At 42.3% G+C, this 7602-nt stretch overlaps 1 protein-coding gene across 1 annotated transcript in view; it reads right to left on the reverse strand.

Annotated features, from left to right (window-relative positions):
• The window catches only part of kdm6ba (lysine (K)-specific demethylase 6B, a), a 100692-nt gene extending 93493 nt beyond the window's left edge, over positions 1-7199 (reverse strand). Inside the window, exons 1-2 of the mRNA XM_074624513.1 lie at positions 7064-7199; positions 6763-6803 (exon numbers count right to left, since the gene is read on the reverse strand). The gene's annotated coding sequence lies outside the window, so the exon portion shown is untranslated. The remainder of the gene's footprint in view (positions 1-6762; positions 6804-7063) is intronic.
• Positions 7200-7602: the final 403 nt, after the last annotated feature.

Below are 7602 nucleotides of genomic sequence, written 5' to 3' on the forward strand. Positions count from 1 at the left end.
CGTCCCCCATGTGCGTACAGGTCACACTGTCTGTAATGTATACAGTATTTGTGTGTGTGTTGTTTATCTGCTGTTAGCTCTGTGAGACATCTAGGTAGGTCAGTAAGTGAATGAGTCTGATGTCGTCAGTGTCTGGCCTCCTGGTTTGTTTAACTATAGATACACTAACTTTAATGCCCTCTTAGACACATACTGGCCTAGTTCCACTGTCTGAACTCAATGACCTGCGCTAAAGAGAGAAGTTGTGTTCATCGGTTCTGTATATGTTGGTATGGGTGACACAGCATTTTAGATACAGCTCTCTGAAATTGGAACAAGGGATATCTGAGGTCTGACTTCTAGGTCTCATGATCTCATGATTTTGTTTTATAGCCCTGCAAAACAAATTCTAAAAAATGAAGCAAGTCTACAGAAGGATTGAAGATCATATTAACGGCAGTTGCTCCAGCAGAATTAACCTTCTCCTTTTCCCACAATGCCTTTTGAAATGGTGGTTTGTTATTTTAACACAGTCAAATCATATACCCAACTATACTGTATCTGTTCTGCTCTATATCGCCCCCTATTTGTCCTCCTTGTACAGACTATATACACATGAATAAACTGGATATTCCTTTAACTACAGGGCATACTACGAACCGTTTTGTGCACGTCTATGTATGTGTGTAAAATACCACGTGAATGCATGTGTTTAAAGTTAAACAGGATATGTCAGTGCTATGTACACACCATCTGCAAATGTGAATCATACATGCTTGCTTCAAAATGATCATAAAGCATCTAAAGTAGGGCTGTCCTCGACCGAAGAAACTCTTAGTCAACTACTGTAATACAATCTAATCGACAGATCTGTGAAGTTTCTCTACAAAGAATCACACAAAATCACCACTTTAAATCATGTGTTTACCAGAGATGTGCTCACAAGTCATTCAGCATGAAAAAAGCATAAAAAATGACTAATCGACAACAGAAATCTCAGTCAACTAAGACCAAAACAACTGATTAGTCGACTAATTGATAGTTGATTTAATGTACAGATCTGTGAAACTGAGTTTCATTACAAAGAATCACACAAAACACCACTTTAAATCATGTGTTTACCAGAGATGTGTGCATAGGTTTCTTGGAAATAAGTCATATAACATGAAAAAAGCATTAAAAAAACGTCTAAAACCAAAATGACCGATTAGTCGACCAATCGACTAAAACGGGGCGCAGCCCTATTCTACAGTATGTAGTTTTGTGTAGTCATCACTGACATCCTGTTTTTATAGTTATGTATTTGTGTATTGTATGTGTTTAATATTACAATTAGAGAGCATTATAAATTCCACACAGATGCTCCAGATGCCAGAACAAGTCACGTTAACTATGAAAAGCTGAACTGTGGCTAAAGTAGAATTTAACTATTTTCTAACTAAGGTTTACACACCACTTTAGTTCCTGTAGTTGCTGTCAATGAGGCTGATGATGCAAAGGATTACATCACCAGAGAAAAATGGAAACACAATGTTGGGATGATTTTAGGATTTCAAGTTGGTTGATTCATAATACCATATACGGTATAAAATATTAATAATAAAAGTCCAGAGTCAAGTCCCAAGTTTAGACACATTTACCTCACATTTTGAGGTAAATATTGAGGTTATTTGGCAGTAATTCCAAAGAAATTTCAAATAGGTTACTTATGCTAGTTATCACTTAATTACCTTGAAATTTGCAGACCTGTAAAATGAAGTGTTACCCAATATACATCATTGTAAAGCCAATCAAAGGTATGTCAATTCAAATGACTGGAACTAGTAAGAAAAAGCAAAACTTGTGACAGAAATCCTCTCTATGGTACATCACTGTTCCTTTATATTACTGTTCTAGGGTTGAAAGGACCTTGACAACACTTCAGCAAGGTGAATGCACAGCCTTCACTCGATGCTCAAATCCACAAGTCAAGTAAGAGCGTGTAAAAATAAAAGGCTTCAAGCTCTAGTTTCACATCTGATCTATAGGATCCCTCTCTTCTAGCTCCTGTCTCTCACTCTCTCCTCCTCTGCAGCCTCCCTTCTCCTCTCTCTCCCTTTGCTGGCCTCTCACACACAAAGGCAGGGGGAGGCAGAGGTGGAGGAGGAGGGATGGGTGGGAGCAAGGCACAAAGGGGCTGGGAGCTGTGGGCTTGCCCTGGGGAGAGGGAGGGTGGATGGGGGGGTAACAGGGGGTCAAAGGGGGGCCACGGGGGTGTCGAGGGCTGGGGGGTGGGGAGAGAAACCTGAGAGTCAGAAAGCCAGAACAGGAGCTGGGGTAGAGAGAAGGGGAGCGATGTTGGGAAGGGAGGGTCCGAGGGTGAGAGAGCACAACACAAGACAGCCTAAAGCTGCACACATTTTTTTTGTTTCCACTTTGAAGGGGGGGGGGGGGGGGGGGGGTTGGCAGTGGATTTGTTCAAGAAAGGGATTTAGTTTGGGAAATGCACATCCACTGTCTACCAAAGCCTGTGTAAGCGTTTTAGCCAAATCTCTTTTGTTAGGCAGATAGTGTTCACGTCTTGTGTTAGCTCTTCTTATTCAGAGCAGCAACAACGACTGCACCTACATTTTCTTCCCACAACACAACGTGTAAATTGAAGGTGGTGATACACTTACAGTGGAGGAAAACCTGCCTGGAAATAAATGTTGAAAGTCCAGACAGACAGAACAACATACTAATAAAGACCTACTAGAGGCAACTGAGGACACACACACAAGAAAAGGTCAGGTGATGTTCCGTCACGCATTAGCCAAAAGCGTCAGATGACGGACTGTTGGGCTTTGTACATCAGAGCCCTTATGACTTCAGGCTTTGTGCAACACTACTTCCCCAGTGTGGAGATATGGTACAATCAATATGTATTTCTACAGTACAGAACACTGACTGTACTATGGTGCAACAGTATTACTTACTGTATTACTTTATATATCGCAGCTCTCTCCATTTATAGGTTTGGTTTGTTTGGATGTGATGGTTGTTGTACACATCACTGCCTACCCTCTACCCCACACACACACACACACCTCATTCCCTCCACTTGAACAACCACAACCTCGCGCTAATCTTGCACCATCTGACCTCTCCTAACTGCCTCCAAAACCACCGAGGGGCCTCAAGACACAGGTGCACACGTCAACACTGAATCACTTCATAGTAATAGACGTCCAAGTATATACATGGCTGCACTATTTAAACACACAGTTACGCGCACACACTGGTGGATGTGCCAACACGCACACGCAACGCCTACAAAACACATACACGCAAATACACAGCATACCAACAGAGGCCTGTGACGGTTAGGTAACGCAAGGCCAACAACAACAAGCACAGCGGAGGACAGGAGGCATGTTGGGCATCTTCCCTTTTTGCAAACTCTGTCACCTCTACACACACAATAACACACACACAGAGCCGACAAAGAACGCTCACAAGCACGCACACACACAAACCCAATGCCCTCTTTTACAGGAAAGTTATGTAACCAGATATGCAGAGGAACTCTCTTCCTGCACACCTCTTCCATTGAGCTCTATCTGTTCTTCCATCCCTTGCCTTTCTCGTCCCTCATTCATTTTCTTTTACATGGACTCAGCATTTCTTGAATGATTTTTTTTTCTCCCTCTGCCAGCTGTTGTTTAAAAGCATTATAAACCATTTGATGGCATAAATGGGACTGTTAAAAGCTTTATATGGAGAATGTGGTAATACGCCCTCACAGACCTCTAGGAGGTGGATGATGTCAGCTCCACCTCTCTTCCTTCCCTCCCTCCGCCACACCTCCCCTCGATGACACCGCTGATGATGACAGAAAAAGGAGGAGGAGGACGATGAAGAGGAGTCCCTCCCCCTCCTTCTCTTCTCTTTCCTGTCCTGTCCTCCTCCTCCTCACCCACTGCTTCCTGCCGTCCTCCCCCCCGGGCATCCTGAGTCAGCTCTCACCACCTCTCTTCCTGAATCGCTCCTCTCTACATCCTCCTTCAAATCTGTTCCCGTTTGAACCAAAAGCATTTGTCTTTCTTTTTTATCTCATGCCCCCTCATTCTCACGGTCTGAGACAATTTCACACTTTGTAGAAATATCTAGGAAACAGCGGCAGATAGAGAGCGACTGAGACAACGAAGATGAGAATTACTGTTATGATAATATCCACACATCCTTGTTACTGCTGTGACAGATTGAAGTTAACATTAAATTGATAAATGAGAGGAATATTCTTTTAACAGCTAAAAACATCCCTCAATGTTCTGAAAGCATAAATCCCTTTTCTATGCTGCCTCCACAGGGTGTTGGGCACATGTGGATGGCACATGGATTGGAGCATTTAGAAGAAAGAAAAGTAGGAGGAGGAGGAGGAGGAGGATGTAGACAAAGCAGATGGGAAAAACAGATGCCAAATCCTAATGTCCTGTCCTACACGCCTGGCACTCACAAACTGTCACCTGCTCGCATGAAAGTGGGCGTAATGCAAACTGGACAGTGGGTGACATCTAATGTCACCTGTGGTGTTGGCATTTCTGAGGCCAGTTAAGTATGACTCATATTTCAAAGCTTCATTAACTGGAGTGTTCACCATTAACTCGTGTATTTTTCGTACATGATGGTTTTTAAAACTAAATCTGTGGCGTACTCCCTGTATCAACATCTGCATTACAGTAAACTCACTGTAGTCTATGGACTCCTACTGCTCTGCCAAGCAAAGTTGTGCAGCCTAACATATGTCACTCATCTACCACGTCTTAAACTAGATCCCTGTCCAAATAAACCGTCTGACAAAACTGGTCCCAGGTGCAGCATATGGAATTATTTCACTTACAACCAGCCAACATCAAAACCCCCGGTGTAAAGGGTGCTGCCAAGCTCCGCAAGTCAAGTACGGTGACATCACCATTGGCTTTAGATTTATTATCAGCATTAAAGTTGATTTTCTGGAATCGTAACATACAATACTAGAGGGAATGCCACACACAAAAAGGCTGTTAATCTGACTCACATTTTAAAGGTACATAATAAGCAACGTATATCTTACATACATATCCAGCAGGGTACAGTACGAGCCTTGTGGCACATGTGTCTAAATGGTGAGAGCGTGCACACCTGTGTGTCTCGGAGACAGATTGAGCCAGCTGATTGACGGCGCTGTCGTGCTGATTGATGCCAACGCTCACAGTTATAGTTTTACCAGAACATGTCATTCAACATGACAGTCAGTGTAACGGATAATGTACGCCATCCACTAAACAAATGACCACGAGCTGTTTGGGACACCACAGTTTCATCCATAAATAGTATTGGACAAAAGGTTGCAGAGATTTGAAACAGAAGTGAAGACTGCAATGTAACAGTAATGTAAGAGAGTGAAAAGAGAAATCCTACTTTCACAGCTCATCTTATTCTTTTTCCAACAACCCCGCCTCTCTCCATCCTTCTGTCTGCTCAGTAACATCCTTTCTTACAGACAAGCTTGCAGACAGCCTGCTGCTTTTTATGTTATATGTGTGTGTGTGTGTATCCGTCTACAGGCGTAATGGACGGTGTCTACTTGGTCTTAAGCAGGATTGTGTGTATTATGTGCATTTCTGTGTGTAATGGATCTGATTCATGGCCAGCTGTAAATGTATGTAATAAAGCTGAGCAGGCTAAGTGATGGAAAACCCCAGGTGTGTGAGGCTCGGCGGGGTCCTGGGAGACGGCGGCATGAGAGACTGTGTGTGTGTGTGTGTGTCTTTGTCCCTTAGAGGGAGATCAAAACAGTGAGTGAGAAAGGTGTGGGGGTGTTTGAGATGTGTGTCAGCGAGTGGTTGAGGACCCGTGTGCGTGAAAATGAAACAGAGCCGGTGTTAGGTTAGGTGTGCATACGCCTTAGTAAGGGTGTTGAATGTGTACAGCTCAATTGAAGTGCGTGTGCTTGTGTCTGGCTCCAGTCCCACTCAATTTAGTAGCTGTGGTGAAAATGGCACTATGGAAACAGACAAAGACTCTAAAAAAGAGTTGCACTTTAAACATTTAAAACAAGTCAACAAGTCATGAATTTAATCGGCAGAGCCTTGATAGGAGGGAATGATACTAAAACAACAGGTTGCACGAAAGCAGAGTGGCAGCAGACCACCCATCATATCACAAATAGAAAAAATATAACAAATCAAACTGGTTCATCATGGCATATAATGTTTGAGCAAGCAAACAGTAGGCCAGAACAAACAGAGAATAGAAGAAAAGCTTTTGGTTTGGCTGTCAGTAATAAAACTCTGGTTCAAACCAGCCTCTATACACCCAAATAAAACACACCTTCCTCAAAACTACCAGCCTGTATTACAGATGGAACGGGTAAAAACAATAACCTAATACAGTCAAAATCATTGGAATTTCCTTTCCTAAGGTTGCAATTGAAGTGGATTTATATCCTTTCAGGGGAAAAGGAGACAAAATCCCCCATATATTTTCTTTGGTGAAACCGTAAGGAAAGCTGAGATTGAGAAATGTCTTTAAAACCAGAGGTGGAACTACACAGCATCGGGGATTGCACGTGAACATATTGTACTCATTTGCTGTATACTTCAGTACATTTGAGTTAGTCAAACATTTCATTGTTACGAAAGAAGCTCAGGCAAACATATCCACTGGACAGACAAAACAGGAACGACAGACATCCCAACATGACTAAACAGGGAAGTCATAAACAACCTGTTTGTCACTGCCAGGCAGGTCAAAGTCTGGGTAAAAAGGTCAAAAAAGTCTTACCTGAGCAGGTGGCTTCTTGCAGCAAAATGCAGATGGCTCCCCTGCAGAAAAACACAGCATGTTAACAATGGGTCTGATATGGATCAGTCCAATTAGCTGTTATTTACTATCAGTTATCAGCTCAGCTGCAAGGCAGTTGTGGGAAAATACCTTTAAATGTTGACTGTGATTTTATTAAATTGTATTTCTGAGTAAAATGCTCTGAATTGAATACTAATTGAATGTGTCGGGAAGTGTTTATGATGTAGTTAGTTCATATGGGGAAATCTAAATTTAATCTTATAAAAATGTCAAGTCTTACCATCACTAAGGAGGAATGGCATTAGCGTTTTCCTTTCCTAGACTATGCAGTCCATCTTGACATCCATCTTGGTCAGACATTTCCCTTATGGCTTCAGTCTGGTGCTGGTGGTTCTTCAAACGAAGCACAACAATGCTTGGCCATGGTCCACACCCTGTCTCTGTGAATAAGAAATATATATATATTATTAATCTTTTTGATCAGGGATTAAAAACAAACAAACAACAACAGAAGCAGTAATCAAGTAAAGGATAAACATCTGATAACACATCTGATCCATATGTGTAAATGTACATCTACAAGGCCATTTAGGTGATACAGCTTGGACCACAACTGCCCTGATTTGGTTTTATTTACAGATCAAATTCACACAATTGAAGAACAACATATATTCAGAGACCCCAGTCTGTTTCCATCCCCTGCACTGTGAGAAATTAGCAGCTGTTCACCAAGGTCACACACTGATCGGGGTTGGACTGCAAATGTGTCGCCATCTAGGGGAGAATATACACTCTTGCACTTCAGCAATTTGTACAGTC

This window comes from Sebastes fasciatus, chromosome 22 (genome assembly GCF_043250625.1).
Source record: "Sebastes fasciatus isolate fSebFas1 chromosome 22, fSebFas1.pri, whole genome shotgun sequence".
Lineage (NCBI taxonomy): Eukaryota > Metazoa > Chordata > Actinopteri > Perciformes > Sebastidae > Sebastes > Sebastes fasciatus.